The sequence below is a fragment of the Macrobrachium nipponense genome, chromosome 35 (genome assembly GCF_015104395.2).
Source record: "Macrobrachium nipponense isolate FS-2020 chromosome 35, ASM1510439v2, whole genome shotgun sequence".
Taxonomy (NCBI): Eukaryota; Metazoa; Arthropoda; class Malacostraca; order Decapoda; family Palaemonidae; genus Macrobrachium; species Macrobrachium nipponense.
This window is the reverse complement of record NC_061096.1, coordinates 8,427,363-8,449,744: the sequence shown is the minus strand read 5'-3', so window position 1 is coordinate 8,449,744 and position 22,382 is coordinate 8,427,363. Positions and strand designations below refer to the sequence as shown.

The window sequence follows — 22,382 nt, the reverse complement described above, 5'->3', positions numbered from 1 at the left end:
GGCGATTTTCGTTTTATGGCGCCCCCGATAACCACTATTGTGCCGATAACCAAATGTGGTGTCATAAGAAACCTTATTTTTTAATGAATATTTTTGAAAACAGCCATAAAACCGAAGCAAAACCATAGGGCGAAGTACAGTAGTACCTCGAGATACAAAACGGCTCAACTTAGAAAAATCAAAAACAAGTTACGAAAGCCAATGCGAAAAATTTTACTGCTCTACATACGAAAAGTTTTCAAGATACGAAAGGTTTCTGAAAGTCCGAGATTCGCCCGATAACAATTTTGAAACTCGCGCCGCACGCCGCCATCTTAGTGCTAGTAGACTCGCCACATCCCTCCTGCTCTCCCATTGGTTCCTGATACTAGCCAAGCCATGAGATCCTTCTCTCTGATTGGACAGCATCCCTCCCATCATGCATCTTCTATACGTACGCGCTGGCGTCCCTTTAGCTCGGCCACTCCGCACCCGAAACTTTACCGTACGCAATCGGCATTCGTTAGTGGATTTCGTTGCAGTACATATTATCGTGTTGTGCGAAGACTGTATATTGTGTAACTTTACGTAAATTAACGTAGTCATGGGTCCCAAGAAAGTTGAAATTCACGGAAAGAAGCGCATGCTCTCTTTGGAGACAAAGATGGAGATCATAAAGAAGTACGAAGCTGGTATGCGATTGAGTGTGATCGCAAAGGAATACGGCCGTAATCCGTCGACAATAGGCACCATCCTTAAACAGAAGGAATGCCATCAAAGCAACTACGCCGTCGAAGGGCATCACTATTTTGTCCAGCAAGAGGAGCCATGTGCACGACGAGATGGAACGGCTGCTCCTCGTCGGGATAGAAGACAAAGAAATCGCTGGCGATACAGTAACGGAGACAGCAATCGCTCACAAGGCCAGTGCTATTTTCGGCGATTTTGATTGCGCAGGCGGAACGACGAGGGAGGGGAAGGGACTTCAACGCCAACCCCAGAGTTCAAGGCTTCGCATGGCTGGTTCGAGAAAATTTCGTAAACGGACTGGCATCCATCGGTGGTGCGTCATGGGGAGGCTGCCAGTTCAGACACGAAAGCGGCCGAAGCTTTAAAAAGACGTTGGACGAGATGATGACCAAGGAAGGCTACAGTTCTCAGCAGTCTTCAACTGTGATAGACTGGCCTTTTTTGGAAAAAAATGCCTCGTCGGACATACATCACGGAGGAAGAGAAGAAGCTACCCGGGCATAAGCCTATGAAAGACAGGCATATGCTCGCACTTTGTTCGAACGCCAGTGGGGATTGCAAGTGAAGCCCCTACTGGTGTATCACTCCGAGACTCCTCGAGCCTTCAAGGCCCACAAAGTGTTGAAGGAGAAGCTTCCAGTGATGTGGAGGGCTAATGCAAAAGCCTGGGTAACGAGGCTTTTGTTCACGGAGTGGGTAAATCTGTGTTTCGGCACCCGACTGTGAAGAGTTTTTTGGAAGAGAAGCGCCTCCCCCTGAAATGTCTGCTGGTGTTGGACAATGCCCCTCCCCACCCTCCTGGCCTCGAGGAAGATATCCTAGCGGAGTATTCCTTCGTTAAGATCTTCTTCTCCGCCCAACACCACCCTCTCCTCCAGCCCATGGACCAGCAAAGTGATAGCGAACTTTAAGAAGCTCGTACACGAAACATTGTGAAAAGTAGGCAGAAGCAATCTTCCTTGGATCGTTATTTTTAAAGAGGCCTTCAGCATTAGCAGGAGTAAGCAAAAAGGAAGAACCAAGTGATAAAAAACAGAAAGTTGAAAGCAAAAAGGAAGAACCAAGTGATGAAAAACAGAACGTTGAAAGCGGTGATGAAGTTTGAAATTCTGTAAAAAAAAAAAAAAAACCTACGTAAAAGTAAAAAAAGTTAAAAATAAAAAAAAAAAAAAATTTTTTACGTAATTTCTAGATTTGTAAGTTAAGTGTTACAATTTTGTTAAGGTGTTTCGTAAATTTTAGTTTTATGGTTTTCCTTAAATTTTTTGTGTGTTTTCGTAAAGTTAAGTGTACGTACGTTATCTGCCGTTTGTCCTCCTCCTCCTCTACCGCCACTATCGGAGATAGCCTCACTCGAAAGTTAAGCTTTCACATTTTACGTTACAGTAATAATATTTCTTGTACACTAATATACACTTTATTTACAGGTTTCGATTTTTATTCTTAATTTAGGTATTGAATGGTCCAAATTGTTGTAGTATTTCATTGTTTATAGGTCAATTTAGCTTATTATGATTTAATGGGGTGATTTTGGAGGCTTGGAACGGATTAGCCATTTGACATGTAAAATGTGTTCCAAGATACGAAAAAAACTCATTATACGAAGGCCGCCTCGGAACGGATTAATTTCGTATCTCGAGGTACCACTGTAGCTGATAACTGGGGACCACCTGTACAACTGATCTCAGTAGATATGATGTATGAACCCCATTCATATGCAATGTATTCCAAAAATCATTTATACAATACATCACCCCAAAAAACACCCATGTAAAGGAAAACAGTTAATAACCACTTAATCCCAGTTGCAGATTTCCTCTAATAAAAATGCAAATTCACAATAGTATTACCAAAAGTAGTTTGTACCATACACGTACCGTCATACTAAGTCCCCTCGGATCTCATTTACTGTTAATTGCAACCCACACATGACCCTCTTGATTCCTAGTTGCAACCCATACATGACCCCCTAATTTCTCATAATGCAACGTCATCATCTCAAATGCTAGATAAAAGAAAAAACCCTGATTATCCAAAAACTCCAAAGGAAAACATCAAAACAATAGTCTCATTTAGGAAACCTCTCAACGTTGTCGGCACCAAACGACTTGTTTATTCCATAATTGGTAAACACCCATAGTCTCTATCTAACTAACCTCATAAACCCCTAAAGTTACTATCAACCCCAAAAATCCTCATTAACTCCACAAATCCCTATTAATTGTAAAAAGAAATCTTTGCTAATCCCCTAATCAGCACTAGTACAAAAAAGAAAATCCACCCTGTTTATAACCATGGATATAAACACCTAGCTCAAAGCTAAATATACCAACCTACCCTAGTACCGCCAAAAGATACACAGTGGTACCTTGTTTGTCGAACATTTCTTATGTGGAACATTCCATTTTTCAAATGAAATTTTCTAGAACATTATTGTTCATATGCAGAACATACCTTTGGTCTTAACAATAGGATATTTCCAAGCGCAGCTGGTAAACCGGTTAATACAATCAGATATTGTAAGCAAGGAATCTGGGAGATCTGGCAATGCCTGCGCATATGAGGTGAGATCTGGTCAAAGACCGCATCTAACTTGTGATACCCAATCTTTTCCTAACCGCCTTGGAGAGTAGACAATTACGCTTTGCTCTCCTCCCAAGCCGGTTGTGTTTACAGATACAACAATTGAGCCAGTTCGGTGCGCTGAGTGAGACAGTAGGCTGAGGTGGGGGAATACTGACCTATTAGTAGAAAAAATTACCTAAAAAATCCATTTTGTACCTGAGAGTGCACACTATGCCCAAAACAAACTGCACAACATGGCCCACCTATGGTATACTCATAAATCCCTAACTCAGAGAATAAGTGTCATATTTTGCACTTTAAAAATTTTGGGGAAATGGCTGGCGCTCCTTAAATGGCGGGGTAACACCGATGGGGGTGGGGGCACCCTCCAAAAACTAAATTTCCTGTTTTCAGTGTAATGACACTGATCAAAAAGGCAGTAGGCTAGAGCAGAAAGACTTAATGACATTAGACACATGAATAGGTGGAGCTGAACCCACCCAATAAAAATTTCCTGTTTTTAGCATAATGACACTGTTATTGCATCACAATTCACTAAATATCACCTTTAACTTTACACAAAATACACTGTTCCACTTTTTGTTATGTATTTAAAAAATGTTCAACATTTCAATATATTCAAAACTTCAAAATATTCCAAAATATTCATAATTTCACACATCTGTGTTGGAGGTTGATGTTTCCCAGCATGTTTACGGTTGGTAGTCCCCCACACCATGTTTTTATTTCACGACAATGCCGTAGCAGCCACTTTGAAAGGACACGCTTCGTTTCAACCTGATACATGTCAATATGGTTAAATATCATAAGGAAACTTAACTGTAAACAATCACACCATATTCACGGATGTGAGACACTATGAGAAGAGTTAAAAAATTACAACAGACATCCAGAAAAATCAGTTTTCTTATCTGATAAACACAGACGTCATGATGGTGTAAACCAGTTGCTTTCATGTTGTTCACTGAGGTGGTTGCTGTGTTGGTGGTGAGATTCAGCACGAAATTTGAAAATATTTTCATACCAGAGCATTCAGTAGGTGATCCCTCTCGGTTGGTATTCACCCACCTCAACCTATACTTTAACAGTATTCAACAAAATAGTAAATTAAAGGAAAAGCTTTTCACAATAGAATTTAGTATAAACGATCAACAAAATCATTCGCCATTGTAGTGATGCATAGCTAATTTGAGGTAGAGGGAGGGAGCTTTTATGTTTTTGAGGAATAATGAATGAATGATTTTAAGTTATCGTGCGTTGTGGTATTGTTAGGCGAGAAGAAAGTAAAATTGTTACAATAAAATGTACTTAATAATATGTAGTAAAAGCAGTACCAATTCACATAAAAAATAAAATGTTATTTCGCAATAAATTCAATATAATGATAAAACATGAAAACCGGTATTTGGTGTGCTGAGTCGATAGAGAGGAGAGGAGAGGGAAGACTTACCAGCTGGGCTGGTGTAATTATTCGCCCATTTCTTTCACTTTACTCTTGATGTGCCCAAAGATCACTTCTTTTTGTTGTGTTAAAAATGCATATCTAGTGACAATTTCTTTACGATTTTTTCCTACTATAAAATAACTCGGCTCCGTATTAAACACACTGGCACCGCAATCAGCTTCTGCGTGCCTTCGATTGTTTGTTTAAACGACTACCTTGTGAACAGTTATGTAACCTCTCTTTCTTTTTCTTGCATTCTTTGCTTATTACTTATTTGTTTGCAAAATCCTCATGTTTATTTTAAATTCTGCTGTTTGCTAATATGTAGTAAGTTGATGTATTGTGGCATAATTAATCTCTTTCATGCGCTTAATATCCAATTGTAAACACGTCAACAATCATACACGCTGATTTCTCTCCCTCCCTCTCACAGACACAATCGGACACACGCACTATCGATTCCTTTGATCATCATTGTAAAATGTTTATAAAAATGATTTTCTTAGCAACCTTTGCCTAGTGCAACCATTTCAGTTTCCTCAAAGGGTTCCTCTCTCTCTCCTCCCTCCATACCCCAACCAGCTGTGTGCCATTTTCACCAAACAGTTCATAAATTGTTCACACAAAATTTTTTTCAAAAATTAATCATACTTCATATAACATACTGTTTTATTACTTTGCACTTATAATTTAACTTTTGAACTCATTAATGATAGAAAAATTTTGTTTAAAAAGGGGACTTTTTGGGTTACCTGGAATGAATTATCCTGATTACCATTTTGTTCCTACACGATATATAAACCCTCTGTCCTTTGCATAAGGAATTACTCTCAGTGTAGGCTGGAATACAGCCGTTAAATTCTTGAACAAGGTGGTTAGGCAGTAACTACCGTCTGGTAGGCAGATAGGTGAAATACTCCACTTTGCTTTTGGCCGTCTTCTGATGAAGACGTATGTTTGTGAGCTCGTGCTAACTAGCCACTAATTATGATTTTCCCGGTGGGATCTTTATTTTGTTATTATTCGAATGAATATGTATATACTGTGTGATATTAATAATTAATTGACCAATAATTAATTTACAAACCCACTTTTTGTGATAGCCTTGCTAGCTGTCTTTCTGCTTTGTGTTAGGGGTCAGTGGCAAGTGTGCCAACACCTTTATTACATATTTTCACCCTTTAACGTCAGGATGAGACGTATTCATCCGAAATTTACGCTTATGCTTTGGAAATTACCAAGAGGAACTTCGGAGTTTTGTCGTTTGTGTTTCCTCTGGTATTTCCTATTCTCTTCCGTCCTCTTGTAGCTTATCTGACAAAGATAGAGGAAGGGCGTGTGGTGTTGTTGTTTGAGGGATCTCTTCTCCTTTTGGAGGGCGGTGCCCTTGGATGTGAGAGGAGTATCCTTATTTATTTAGGGAATAGAAAATGATACTGATGCACCAGAATTCAGGAGACGTTGGCGAAGGGTGAGATCAGAAGATGCCCAAATGCACTAGGCAAACTATTGAAAATTTTAGTCATAACCAAGATAAAACTCTTGGAAAACGACACTGTTTTCAGCCGCAGTCTGCTTAGTGTTGCAAGCAAAAACTGCTAGATCAGGTTAATAAGAAAGTGCCGACAGTATTGTCGTTACAGTACATTTATTACAACAAACATAATGCACTACTTGCTTTACAGCTATGCCACAAGTCAGCATTAAGACTAGACAAAATAAATTTTACTAATGACATAAGTATCAGAATTTGAAATGAGAGTCAGCACCCTATCACTATGCTGGAAAACTCCTAACAAGGGGGAAGGAGGGAGTCAAACTTGGATGATGATGTAACTTTATCTAGGATTTTGAAAAGAGTCAGCACCTGAAAACCACACTTGAAAAGTATACAAAACTCCAACAAGGAAGAAGAAAAGGGTTAAAAAATAGTTTAGACAAAAACTTTTCATTACGAAACATTCAAAATCATTTGTACAAGAAACCAACTTTTGAGAGGCAGAGGAAGCAGTATTATGTATTAGCTTCTCAAAATGTAAGTTACTGACATTAAAATTGGACCATAATTGTTAATCGAGATGCTAAAGCAAAAGTGTTTTTGGATCGACTAACTAGTGTACTTTGAGTATAAGTGTTATGCTTCATGCTCCAAGGCCTACTCCACTCATATATCTGCCAGATTTTCTGTTTAAGGATCCTTCAACTATAGGACCAAAGCCAGAATAACAGCTAGAAGAGTAGCCTCACTGGCACAATGCAATCAGTTTGTTATCCAGACCTCGCCCCATGTCTTTATTAGCAGAGGTCCCACATTTTTGCTTATCAAACACAGATACATACCCAACAGAGGCGCTGGTGTCCAGTTAGTGGTGGTTTTCGCATATTGTTATGCCGCTGAAACGGACCCCCCACCGATAACTGGGGACAGCCAATAAGATCCATTAATTCCCAATAAATCTTAGTTTGTAGATAAGTGCCTCATGATTCACATAGTCAGAGGCTGCAATAAAATCTAAACTGACCGTAAGTTCCTCTGAACCCTTGTGACAAGAATGTATGACAAGTACCAAGGCTTTTACAAACCCAAAACTCTAATGCTGGTAGCAGGTTATTATCTTCAACAATCCTCTGCGGACACTTAGAGAGCAACTTCTCAAAAACCTCAGACAAAATAGAGGTACGTAATTGAAATTGGGTTTTATTCTGAGGCACCTGAGAACTCGCATAGTCCGTAGGTTAATGCTCAATGTTCCCTTCCTCCAGATAAAAGGAAAGCTTGCAAGTTCAACTAACTTGAAAATAGCTATACTATTAAGCAAAATGAATTCAGTAATTTAAAAAAAATGGGAAAGCTCCGATTAGGGTCTACTATGTTGCTGAAACAGTCAAGGTCCAGAAGCAGTTTCAACTTCTCTAGATCTGAAGGTCATTAAACTCAACTTAGTCTCTGGAAAGTGTGAATGAGGCAACACCAAGGACTCACCACTGGAGAGCAAGATCCTCACTCCTTCATTATAAGCTTTCTCGTCTCACTCATAGACAACCTGAATTTATCTTCTAATCTGAGTGAAATTACATCACAAAATGTATGGTCAGTTGTTCCTCCCTAAATGATACACTTCTTGTTTTTCAAGGTAGGGAGCTTACATCAGCATTAAACCATGGCATATCTTTTTAAGACAAAACTTAAGAATTTTAGAGAGAGCTCTCTACATGATAATAGTGTTGAGATGATCATTTAACCCCTTCTTTACAAGAAAGCTTACCAAAATAATAATAATAATACACGTGAATTACAAAAATCATATATGATTGATTGTATTTTAAAGAAATACTACAATAACCCTTTCCATTTCACTCTTTCAAAAATGGATAACTCTCTCTCTCTCTCTCTCTCTCTCTCTCTCTCTCTCTCTGCTCTCTCTCTCTCTCTCTCTCTCTCTCTCTCTCTCTCTCTCTCTCTGTTATTAGCTGTAGGTATATATTTTTTAATGGTAAATGTTTAAAGATGACTTTGAAATTATATTAATAATATAACCTCAAAGATTAATACTGTAATAAGTTTAGTAATTTTAGGTATATTTGAAGTAGGATGTTATTTAACGTATACATTTGGCATCTAAACTTTCAAGATAGGCAGTTATTAGCATTTTTAGTGGTGGTTGTAACTATTCGCGGGTTTTAACTATTCACGGGGGTGTCTGGTACACATCCCCCGCGAATACGGGGGAACACTGTATACACAGTATAGGCAGCCCCCGGTTAACGGCAAGGATTCCGTTCCTAGGGGCCTGACACTGAGCGAGATTCGCCTTTAACCGAAATTCAAGTCTATGGGCATCACAGTTCCCCTTACCGTGCCCTAGACTTATTGACTATGCCTTAGACAGTGTCACAAGCCAGATGTTTTGCCCTAAATATGTAATAAACTCTTTAATGAAATGTGGAAAGTTCATTTGCCTAATCATTTACAATGGTCTGCCTGGTAGTTCTACATGTTTTTAATGTCAGATTCAATGAGCTTGTTGGTAAATCTTGGCCTAGTGTGAAAGAGAGAGAGAGAGAGAGAGAACGCTGCACCCATAACCAACTGAATGATAACAGTTGTTTTGCTACAACAACCGAACCGAATCTGATAACAATGTTTTTGATACAAATGACATTAATTAGGTAGAATAGGACCGTATATTTTTACGTTAGACATTTATTCGCTATGGAGAAAATACCGGCATTTATTCGCTATGGAGAAAATACCGGCACGGGTATATAGTATAGAGTACGTACTACTAAATTTAAGCTGCATTTGTAGCTGAGGAGAAAACAATTTCACACTGTTAATGACTATAAATTATCGTGCATCAGTAACATGATGGAACTCGACCGCAAATAATAGTGGAGAAAAAGTATTTTAATTTAATATACTCGCCATGAAATAACACATTTTACTGTTGTTTTCACGCTGCTAACAGATAAATACATAAATATCGTATTATTATGATATAGGATGAAAATAACGAATGTAATCAATTTTTTTACACAAAATAACATGCTCCCGACACCATCTATTAACAAAAAAAAAATAACAGTCAAGTTCATGAGACGTACATATTTTAGTCATATTTCAACTTAAAAGCACTTCATATAACAAAAAATAACCTGTTTACACTAAATTGAGTTAAGTATGGCAAAATAACCCTTCCTCTGCCCTCCACTAATTTTTCCAAAGCAAAACATAGATAACTTTCTTTGTATTTTATAATACTACTATACGTAGTAATATGAGACTACATACACTGTTATTGGATACAGTGAAGTAAAGCATAACGTTTTAAAAGAGCCAAGAAATAGATGCATATTTGTTGTTTGTATTTTAGGAGGGTCTCTAGGTACTTCGGCAAGTACCGAAATATGTACTGATAACCAGGAAACAGCGCCATCTATTAATGAAAAAAATAACCAAGTCTAGTTCACTTATTTACATCAATTTGCAACTTGAAAACTCTTATTGTAAAAAAAATGACCTTGTCACATATGAATAGAGTTTCTAAAGATTAATTACCGCTAAATAGAAGGAAGAAAATCGCTCTGAATTGAGTCAAATACAGTGGTACTCGTTTGTCGAATGTTTCATGTCGAACTTTCTGTTTTTCGAACAAAATTTTCTAGAACATTTTGTATTGTTTGTCAAACAAATGCTCGTACTTCGAACTGACTGATTATATAGTTTATATACTCGTACTCAACGGCCTACTGGGTCTTACAAGGTAAACTGTATTAAATTTATATTTTCATTTACAATATGTAGTTAAGATGATAATATTCAACAAAATAAATAAAAGTATGTATAATGCATTCAATATAAAATTTAGCTTTCAATAAAAATTAGCATAAAAGATGTATAAAATCATACGTAACAGCGGTGACGTCATGCCCAGCTGACTTGAGACTGAACGAGGGAGCACTGATATGTTGAGGAGAGGAGAAGAGAGAGTTAGAATGTTACTGTATGTATGTAAAAGCAATAAAAATTCAATTCACATAAAAAATAAAATTTAATTTCACAATGATAAAATATGAAAACAAATGCAATACAGCAAAAAAAAGAAAAAAACCTTTCTCAAGCCAGTGTTCAGTGCGCTGAGTGGAGACGATAGAGAGAGAGAGAGAAGAGAGAGAGAGAGAGAGAGAGAGAGAGAGAGGAGAGAGAGAGAGAGAGAGAGAGAGAGGCTCTGCTTCCCATTGACTTATCAGCTGATCTGGGATGATTATTTGCCCATTTCTTTCACTTACACTTGATCTGCCCAAATCACTTTTATTTTTGTTACGGTAAAGTACCAATCTAGTGACAAGTGCTTTTTAAAATTTTTTTACTACTGTAAGAGTAACAGCTCTGTGATAAACAAACTGACGCCGCTTTCAGCTTCTGCATGCCTTCGATTGTTTGTTTAAGCGGCTTCCTTGTGAAAAGTTATTTTATCTCTTTCCTTTTCTTGCATTCTTGACTTATTACTTATTTGTTTGCAAAATCCTCATGTTTGTTTTAAAAGTCTGCCATTTGCCAACAGTAAGTTGATATATTGTGGCATAATTAATATCTTCCGTGCACTTAAGATCCAAGTGTAAACACACTGATTACTCTCTCTCTCTCTCTCTCTCTCTCTCTCTCTCTCTCTCTCTCTCTCTCTCTCTCTCATACTGCAACCAATTTGGTTTGCTCAAAGGGTTCCCTCTCTCTCCCTCCATCCCCCAGCCGGCCGGCGCCATTTTTTCCAAACAGTTTGTAAATCATACACAGCAAAAATGAAATTCAGAAATTTTACTTCATATAATGTACTGTTTCATTACTTTACACTCTGAATTTAACTTTTGAACACATTAATAATTGAAAAAATGTTAAAAGGGGGACCTTTTGGGTTTACTGGAACGAATGATCCTGATTCCCTTGATTTCTTATGGGAATATTTGTTTCATATTTTGAGCAAATCGTACTTCGGACAGCCTTCTGGAACGGATTAAGTTCGAAGTACGAGGTACTACTGTATGGCGAAATAATCTTACCTCTTCCCTCTGCTGATTTTTCCAAACCAAAACATGATCGGTTTGTTAGTATTTTATAACACAAATAGTAATACAAGACTGCATACAGTATTACTAGATAAAGCAAAGCAAAGGATAACTTTTTAAAAGAGCAGAGGAAAAGATGCATTGTTATGTTTGCATTTTACGAGGCGGTCTTAGAACCTAGCTTAAGAAACTGATAACCAGACAGTGGTGCTATAAACCCTACGGAATGTAATACCCAGTCATGAAATATTTAACAAGCACCGTAAAACTGAAATGCTGCTAACTGATGGCGACGGTAACCGCGGGCTGCCTGTACATATATCCAAATGTCTGAATCTAGGTAGCCAGCAGTAATGTTTGTTTTGCTTCATCGTATGCCTGGTAGCGTGTACCACCTTCCTGAGCACTCTTAATACTGTTTGTTTTGCTCCAAGCCCTTCAAACTGAAATGACCAAATCGTAAGAGGTCTAGAACTGAGCAGTGGGAAGGTTGGTAGTATGTGTGTACCACCTTCATGTACCTGGTACTATGAAATAGAAGTCTCAATGGCGGTACTACCGTCTACCCAAAACCAACTGTCGGTAAAGAAGGGGTTAAGCATTCACGAATATTATGACTTCTATAAATATTGCTCTACCGGAGCTGAAAGAGATCTCTGTAAATATCATGCCAGTAGGCCTGGGATTTCAAGTAGTATACCCTGCTGGAACACTTGAAATCAAGAGTAGCCTGATCCATCTCCAAATAATCGTAATCAAAAAACTATGATCCAGATGAGCCCCATCAGTGAATACAGGTCAGGCAGTTGCCAGATTGGTTTGTGGGTTCACATGTTAACAGCTCACAACCAGAAACTGGATCTAAAGCAGCAACTCCATGATTATCTGTGGCAGTAATTTCAGCCATTGAGTTTGATGAGCATTGTAATCACCATTGAAAAAGAAGTAAGCCTTGGAGTCATCATCCTGAACTGCTCCCATTTTGGTAAGCAAGCAGCATATGTCTTATAGCTTGGAAAACATAAAGATTTATTAGTCTTTCACAAAGTTTAACAACTTGTGTTTCATGACATCCACACTTATACAGTGGCCTGTGAGTTGCTGAGAAACCATCTTTAACATACACAGCCATTCCGTATGCTTTTGGAATGGCATTACATTGGATTAAAACGGGCTTCTTAACACTTGGTAATCAAAGCAGTTCTGAATATATCACAATGAGAAGTTTCTACACAGAAGAGATATCACAAATAGAAGTTTCTACACAGAAGAGAATATCAAAATTAACAGCAGTAACACCCAAGTTCTTGTTATCCATGGACATTGCTATATAAAAAGACATCTCCATGATTGATTCTGTGGCCTAAGATTAAGTTCAGTATTGCCAGAAAGAAACAAGCATAAAGGAATTGTTGCAGAATTAACAGAAATAACATGAACAATATGTACATATAAAATCAGTGTTGAAAAGTGTATTCCCTTATAAAGACAGAATTATTGCCAGATTTGGAAGACAATATAGGAAGGAGACGTAGATGGTGGTTTTGGAAATGAAGTCAATGGCAAATTAAAGAAATGACAATGGTACAGCAATCTCTTGCTAAACAACCAAGCATCCTTGGCCCTTCTACAAAGTGCCTTACACACTGTTTGAAAAACAAGAGGAAGAGGGAACTGACAGAAAAAGTGTGCTTGAGTGCACCCCAAGCAAAGGTAACTCCAGTCTAAGACAGTGAAGACACCAGTACAAAGCACAATGGCACTATCCAAAATTGAAGACAGTGGTTTATTTTGGAGTGGTCTGCTCCTAGAATAGATGCCTAGCAGACTATGATTCTCCTCTACACAAGAAATGAGGTAAAAGAGTGTAAGAAGTGGGGGGTGTTCAGACTTGTCAAGTGTTTGTCAACAGTGAAAGATAAGTAATGCATATACCAGGCTGTTTTCTTCTTCAGTTGCTGCAAGTAGGTGCTTGCTTGCTGTGCCATTGGACAGCATGGCCATGACAAGGGACAGAATCCTAGGTAGCCTGTGGCCTTTGCTATGGTTACAGAATACCTTTCAAGGACTTCAGCCTTCCCATTCTTGGACTCTGATCTCATTTCTGACCTGCTTTCCAATCAACATCAGAGGCAGTGCTGGAGGAGAATACCTTGAAAGTTGTAGATAACCCATTCCCCTCGCCAGAGGTGGAGAATTTAACTTTTTGTGTGGAGATCTGTCATCAATCTCTGCTGAACTGTTTGTTTTTTTTAGCTTCTGTTCTGGATGGAGACATTGGAATCTTATCTGTTGAATGTATTTGTTCTTCAGACTCATTTCAAGATGGAGGCAACACATTCTGTATTGGAATCTGTTAGAGATGAAGAGTTCATGCTTTTGGGATCTGAAAGTTGTACATTTTCACATACCCAATGGTATTAGTACCCCAGACTGTTTACAGTAATACTCCAAACTTACCCGAGGTGAGGTTCCAGACCCCCTCGCATAAGGGGAAGTTTCGCGTAAGTTTGGCAAGGTCTCTAAAAATGCTAATAAATGCCTACTTCTAGAGTTTGAACACTAAATATGACCCCAATCATGCTCCCTAAGTATATTAAGCTAACTTTTAAATGAAATTAAATTACTGTAAATTGATTTAAAAGAAGTTTTCTTTTGTGTCACTAGGTAAATGTCAGAAATCTGTTAAAACAAAGTACACAATTCAATGAAATAAAGAAAACATGTATGTAAATACATAATGTTTTGCAGAGCGTGAAGGTAAAATTCAATCAATTTAAAATTATGTACTAGTGTGTGGGCTAACCATGAGAGAGAAAAGAAAGAGAAATATGTACGTCATGTGAGGTAAAACTCTGGTGGGTATCATCTTTAAAAAAGTCTGAATGGGATCACATCTTCTGAAAGTACATTAACTGTATTTGCTGTAATTACATAACATAGTAAATACAGGTTTGTACCAGTATTTTTTCTCCAAGGTTAAGATACTACAGTATTTTTCTCCAAGGTTAAGATACTACCAGTATTTTTCTCCAAGGTTAAGATAGTAATTTTTTCATAGAACGACATGTCTCTGATATGTTTTACTAGTTGATCATGAAGGTCTTCTATAATGACAAACACTGAATTGCATACTGCCTTTGTATACATTTTCAAAAATATAAATAGCATAGACAGAATCTCCATACTGGTTTTACACTTGAAAGCATGAAAACTCATACTATTTGTAGTATACAGTAGTACCTCGAGATACAAAATTAATCCGTTCCGAGGCGCCCTTCGTATCATGAGGTTTTTCGTATCTTGGACCACATTTTACATGTAAAGTGGCTAATCCGTTCCAAGCCCTCCAAAAAACACCCCCAGTAAATTTCATAATAAAGCTAAATTGACCTATAAACAATGAAATACTACAACAATTTGGACCTTTCAATACCTGACTTAATAACGAAATGCAAATTAACCTGTAAATAAAGTGTATTAGTGTACATGGTATACAAGAAAATACTGTACGTAAAATGTGGAAGCTTACCTTTCGTGTAGGCTATCTCCGAAAGTGGCGGCAGAGGAGGAGGAGGACAAACGGCAGACACGTACATACGTACGTACACTTTACTTTACGAAACACAAACAATAAAAAAAATGTAAGGAAACATAGATAAGCTAAAATTTACGAAACACATTAACAAAATTGTAACACTTAATTTTACAAAAAACTAAAATAAAATTTTTTTTTTTTTTTTTTTTTTTTTTTAATACAGAATTTCAACTTCATCACCACTTTCAACTTTCTGTTTATCACTTGGTTCTTCCTTTTTGCTTTCAACTTTCTGTTTTCATCACTTGGTTCTTCCTTTTTGCTTTCAACTTTCTGTTTTTTATCACTTGGTTCTCCTTTTTGCTTACTTCTGCTAATGCTAAAGGCCTCTTTAAAAAAATAACGATCCAAGGAAGATTGCTTCTGCCTACTTTTCACAATGTTCCCTGAAACGACTCAGGCAAACGTCATCAAACTGCGCAAGCATACGACCTGTGTGAGCCTTTTCGGGGTGTCTTTTTTTCTATAAACGATCACACTTTATGAAAAGCGGCTAGAGCATCCTTAATTTCTGCCGTTGTCATAGGGTCCTCCTCCTCTTCCTCGCCACTGCTAGAGAACTCCTCTTGAACGACGTTATGTTGCATGGCCTCACACTCCTTCAGGTTATCCGTCGTAAGCTCCTCTTGGTGCTCCTCGAAGAAGGTTGTTGATGTCGTCCTCGTCGACGACCAGCCCCATGGACTTGCCGAGTGCAACGATCTCGTCAAGATCTGGTTGGGAAACAGTTTCGGAATCGTCAACTGTTTCTGACTCTGCAGCACCAGCTTCACCCACGTCGAATCCCTCGAAGTCTCAGCGGATACGGCATCAGGCCAGAGTTTCCTCCACGAGGAATTCAAGGTTCGCCTCGAAACCTCCTGCCAAGCTTGGTCGATGAGTCGGATGTAAATGACGATGTCGAAATGCTCCTTCTAAAATTGACGCAAGGTGAGGTTTGTGTATCGGTGAAGTCGAAACATCTCTTGAAAAGATGTTTCGTGTACAACTTCTTAAAGTTTGCTATTCACTTGCTGGTCCATGGGCTGGAGGAGAGGGGTGGTGTTGGTTGGCGGAAGAAAAAGTGTCTTGACGAAGGAATACAGTGGTCCCCCTGTATTCGCGGGTGGGGGATGCGTACCAGACCCCACGTGAATAGTTAGAACCCGCGAATGTTTGGAACCCCTATGAAAATGCTAAAAACATCCTATTTTGTTAGTTAAAACTCAAGAAAAACCCCACTAAAAAAAAAATTTTCATACTTGGTTTTTTTTAATAGTTTTATCACAAAAAGCATTTTCTATTGTTAATTCATAAAAAAAACCCAGGAATTTGTGGATATTTATCATAGAAAAATACCGTGAATGCGCGAATTTTCCGCGAATAGTGCAGGGAAATGTTCCCCCAGAGAAATCCACGAATGTGTGAGTCCGCGAATCTGGAGAACGCGAATACGGGGGGGGGGGGGGGGGGGGGTGGGGGGGGTCCACTGTACTCCTCGAGACCAGGAGGGTGGGGAGGGGCATTGTCCAATACCAGCAGACATTTCAGGGGGAGGCGCTTCTCTTCCAAAAATTTCTTCACTGTCGGGCCGAAACACAGGTTTACCCATTCGGTGAACAAAAGCCTCGTTACCCAGGGTTTTGCATTAGCCCTCCACATCACTGGAAACTTCTCCTTAAGCACTTTGTTGGCCTTGAAGGCTCGAGGAGTCTCGGAGTGATACACCAGTAGGGGCTTCACCTTGCAATCCCCACTGGCGTTCGAACAAAGTGCGAGCGTTTAAGCCTGTCTTTCATAGGCTTATGCCCGGTTAGCTTCTTCTCTTCCTCCGTGATGTACGTCCGACGAGGCATTTTTTTCCAAAAATGGCCAGTCTCATAACAGTTGAAACTTGCTGAGAACTGTAGCCTTCCTTGGTCATCATCTCGTCGAAAGTCTTTCTAAATGCTTCGGCCCGCTTTCGTGTCCGAGCTGGCAGCCTCCCCATGCCGCACCACCGAATGGATGCCAGTTCGTTTACGAAATTTCTCGAACCAGCCATGCGAAGCCTTGAACTATGGAGTTTGCGTTGATGTCCCTTCCCCTCCGTCGTCTTCCGCCTGCGCAATCAAATCGCCGAAAATAGTGCTGGCCTTGTGGGAGATTGCCGTCTCCGTTACCGTATATCCAGCGATTTATTTGTCTTTTTATTTTATCCAGACAAGAAGCAGCCGTTCATCTCGTGCACGTGGGTCCTCTTGCTGGACAAAATAGTGATGCCCTTGGACGGTGTAGTTGCTTTGATGGCATCCTTCTGTTTAGGATGGTGCCTATTGTTGACGGATTTCAGCCGTATTCCTTGGCGATCACACTCAATCGCATACCAGCTTCATACTTCTTGATGATCTCCATCTTTGTCTCCAAAGAGAGCATTCGCTTCTTTCTGTGAATTTCAACTTTCTTGGGACCCATGACTACGTTATCTTATATGTAATTTACGTATAAGTACAATAAAGTTTTCGCACAACACGATAAAGTACGTATACTGCAACGAAATCACTAACGAATTTACGTTACTAAACGAAATCGTTAGACCAAACGAAATCGTTAGACCGAACGAATACGCGTGCGTACGATAATGATTCTGGTACGAAGTGGACGAGGTAGGCACGCCACCACGTATACGTACATAGATGCATGATGGGAGGTATGCTGTCCAATAGGAGAGAAGGATCTCATGGCGGTGACTAGCATCAGGAACCAATGGGAGAGCAGGAGGATGGTGGCAAGTCTACTCAGTTGGCGGCGCGCGAGTTTCAAAATTGTTATTGGTGGTTCGGGTTGGCGAATCTCGGACTTTTTTTTTCAGAAACCTTTCGTATCTTGAAACCAAAACTTTTTGTATGCAGAGCCGTTAAATTTTTCGTATTGGCTTTCGTATCTCGAGTTTTTCGCAAGTTGAGCTTTTGTATCTTGAGGTACTACTGTACTAGTATGTACATGAACTAATTGTAGGTGCTGTAATTACCTTTGTATCATATTTATGCATGTACAGAAACTAAAAATAACTACATTTTTGATAAAGATTTTATACGAGAAAAACTTTAAAACTAAAAATTTACATAATAATTAAACATAAACATTTTTGCAGGGTTTTGCAGGGTTTTGCAGTGTTTCTGGAGGATTCTCTAATATTCACGCTATTGCAAAGAACTCGCATATGGTAATTAGTTAGGTTCCAATGAAAAGTTCGTGCTATTGTGAATTCACGCAAATTGCATTGCGTAAGTTCGGGGTATTACTGTACATACCAGCTCAAAGCTCTGTTCCTTGAACTTAGGTGTGGTCTTGGGCCCACTTGTATAGAATACACCTTTTTGTACTCGATGATTAACTGGTTCTGGCATCTTGGGAGGCACATTTGCTAAGAACAGACTACTTTCTCTCATTTTGTTTTGACATATGGATCAGGCTAAACTGGGAAAAGTCAGATCTCTTGCCCAAGCATTAGGTAAAGTACCTGGACATGCTTACAGACAACAGTAATTCTCATTTCAGCAAGCTCAGGTAGGTTATATTGTACCAGTTTGGCTTTTGCTGGTCATTTTCGGTCACCTGTCATTGATGCTGAATCACCTGCTTTATGGGTGCCACAACCAGCACTCACTTCTGTGGCATCTGAACTAGCAGTGGTTGGATCCTCATCATCCAGTGCCCCTCAGCTGGGTAGACCTGGTCTTTTCTGGTGTGTGGACATGAAACAATTTTCATATGCAAATTGTCGTGGATATGTTTGCAGTGCTGTTAAGGGGGCCGGCCGGAACCCCTATATATGGTGGTATAGGGCGAAAAATGCAGTCATGAAAAAATTCATGGAGCTTCATATGGCAATTGAGAATACGTATACAAAATATTTCGTCAAAATTCCTCTTACTTTTGTAGTTACAGGGTAATTAGTTATCGTAACTCAATAATCGTAACTCATTGATCCGTACAAGAAAATGCAATATTTCTTCTATTATCGTAAATTTTGATCATTATTGTCAAAGAAATGGGAGAAATGGCATCTGTAGACATTCCCCGAGTCGAGAAGGAGACTTCAGGCTCAGCTACCAAGTCCAGTCTGATTTAGTGCGATCACAGACTTCAAGTAGTCTACACGTTCCATTTCACCTCTGCCATTCGCCCGCTTTTACGTATGTTTATGTATGTTTCGGCAAGAATTTCATCATGCCAATGAGGAAAAGACAAGGAAAACATCTCGCTAACATACAGACGAAGAAAAAATCGCTCAAGAATTATTACAGAATATTCATAATATATGTGTAGTTAGTGAAGAGAGAGGGGAGGGTTGCTTAGTAACGCCCCAGTCTTGCTTGACAGCACACGTCACACTATGCCCAAGGCTACGATCTTTGAGCAAAGAGATCTTCATTTATGATAAATAACAAAATTTTGGTTTTTAATCAATACCCAAAATGGAATATGAAATTCATAATAATCATGATTTATTAAATTGTCTTTGTAAAAAAAGAGTACGCCTTCGAGTTTCACCTCTTGACATTCTCTTCCATTTTACGTGTTTATCTTTGTTTCGGCAAGAATTTCATCATGCCACAAAAGGAAAATACAAGGAAAACTTCTTGCAACATACAGAAGAAGAAAATTCGCTGTAATAAGCCGGAGTTAGTGAAGGGGAGAGAGAGAATTGCGTAGGAAGGAGTGCCCCATCTTGCCTCAAGCAGTGCCCCAGGCTGCGATATATGAGCAAAGGGGGGATCATCATTTATGATTAAATTATGATAAATAAATAGTTTTGGTTTATTAATACACAAACGAAATATACATTCATAATAATCATTATTTATTAACATTGTCTTATAGAAATACGAAGGAAAACTTTGAACGCCCGTATCTCAAAACTATACTTATTGACCTCAAATCAATCTTCTCACTTAGTTTAAAGCTATAACATTGGAATTTGGTATATAACTCAGAAAGACATTATAGACCAATCAAATCAAGCCTTTTTTCCAATTTTTGTTTTGTATTTTTTTTATAATTTTTTTCTCCTGATTTATAGGGTTTATTTTTTTTTAACCATATTGAAAAAAATTCATATCTAGCAAAAAAATGACTTTTAGAAAAAAAAAAAACTCTTCATTCGATTGGAGGTCGACATCAGGTATTATTATATGGTAGTAATCCCAGGTCTTAATATTAAATATCAGGGAGGAGATAGAATTTGAAAAATGGTTATTTTCGGGATAAATTGCCCTGGCGTCACAAACCGAAGGTCAGAGGCGAAAATCATATGCGGTTTGGAGATGTCCCAAGTCACCTTATTATTAAGGGGCCGGCTGGCTAATACGGTTTTTTAACGACAGGACTTTGACATTCATACTACTTAATAGGTGACTTGGGACATCTCCAAACCGCATTATGATTTTCGCCTCTGACCTTCGGTTTCGTGACGCCAGGGTAATTTATCCCGAAAATAACCATTTTTCAAATTCTATCTCCCCCTTGATATTTAATATTAAGACCTGGGATTACTACCATATATAGACCTGATGTCGACCTCCAATCAATGGAGATTTTTTGTTTTTTTTTTCTAAAAGTCATTTTTTTGCTAGATATGAATTTTTCAATCATTGGTAAGAAAATAAACCCTATAAATCACGAGAAAAAAATTTATAAAAAAAGACGAAACAAAAATTGGAAAAAAGGGCTCTATTTGATTGTTCTATATGTCTTTCTGAGTTATATACCAAATTCCAATGTTATAGCTTCAAAACTAAGTGAGGAGATAGATTTTGAAGGTCAATAAGTATAATTTTGAGATACGGGCGTTCAAAGTTTTCCTTCGTATTTCAATAAAGACAATGTGTAATAAATAATGATTTTATTATGAATGTATACTTCTTTTTTGCGTATTAATAAACCAAAACTATTTTATTTATCATATTTAATCATAAATGATGATCCCTTTTGCTCATATACCGCAGCCTGGGGCACTGCTTGAGGCAAGATGGGGCACTCCTTCCTACGTAACCCCCTCTCTCCCCTTCACTAACTCGGCTTATTACAGCGAATTTTCTTCTGTGTTAGCGAGATGTTTTCCTGTATTTTCCTCTTGGGCATGATGACATTCTTGCCGAAACAAAGATAAACAAACGTAAATGCAAGAGAATGTCAAAGGTGAAACTCCAAGGTGTACTCTCTTTTTACAAAGACAATTTAATAAATCATGATTATTATGAATTTCATATTCCATTTTGGGTATTAAAAAACCAAAACTATGTTATTTATCATAAATGAAGATCTCTTAGCTCAAGATTGTAGCCTTGGCACATTGTGACGTGTGCTGTCAGGCAAGAAGGGGGCGTTACTAGGAAACCCTCCCCTCTCTCTTCACTAACTACGCGAATATTATGATATTCTGTAATAATACTTGAGCGATTTTCTTCGTCTGTATGTTAGCGAGATGTTTTCCTTGTCTTTTCCTCATTGGCATGATGAACTTCTTGCTGAAACATACATAAACATACGTAAAAGCAAGCGAATGTCACGAGGTGAAACTCGAACTTGTAATCTACTTGACGTCTATGGTCCAACTGATTCATGATTGAACCAGATACTCGCTTCAGACGCTTCTGCGAGCCACAGAATCTCTACAGATGCCATTTCTCACAATTTCTTTGCCAATAATTATCAAAATTTTACGTTAACAGAAGAAATATTGCATTTTCTTGTACGGATGAATGTTTTAGGCTTATTGAGTTATGTTTACTAATTACCCTGTAACTACGAAAGTAAGAGGAATTTTGACAAAATATTTTGTATACGTATTCTCAATTGCCATATGAACTCCATGAATTTTTTCATGACTGCATTTTTCGCCCTATACCACCATATATAGGGGTTCCGGCCAGCCTCCTTAAGTGGTATGAATATCAAAGTCCTGTCCTTAAAAAAGGGCATTAGCCGGCCGGCCCCCTTAAGCTATTGGTCATGTACAATCTTGGCAGGATGAATGCACTGGCAGACTAATTCAATTGCCAGAGGCAGGTAATGGGGACAAAATCTTTCTTACATCCTCACATGGCAGAAGGTTTTTTGATCGTCAGGGAATGCTAATGATCAACCTGTTTGCCCCATGTTAAACAGGAAGTTCCTGGTTCTGCAAACATATTCCAGACCCATGGACTTGAAGATGCCATACTTCACTCTTGTCAACATTGCTACCAATTCCTTGCTTTTTTCTTCACAATTTTTTTTTTCTTTTTACATTTTGAGTGCTAATTTTTAATGATCTTGCCATGTTTTTACCCTTCCCACTCTCTCTCTCTCTCTCTCTCTCTCTCTCTCTCTCTCTCTCCTCTCTCTCTCTCTCTCTCTCTCTCTCAAAGGTTGATGGATGATGTCATTTCAACAACAAAGTTTAGCCCATTCTTGGAAGTGACTGCCTTGGACTGGTTCTTAGCTCATTTTGACTTT

General features: G+C 38.5%; 1 protein-coding gene across 1 annotated transcript in view; it reads left to right on the top strand.

The window, feature by feature from the left end:
- LOC135208280 (RAB11-binding protein RELCH-like) overlaps positions 1-22,382 on the top strand; it is a 231,746-nt gene that overhangs the window by 135,299 nt on the left and 74,065 nt on the right.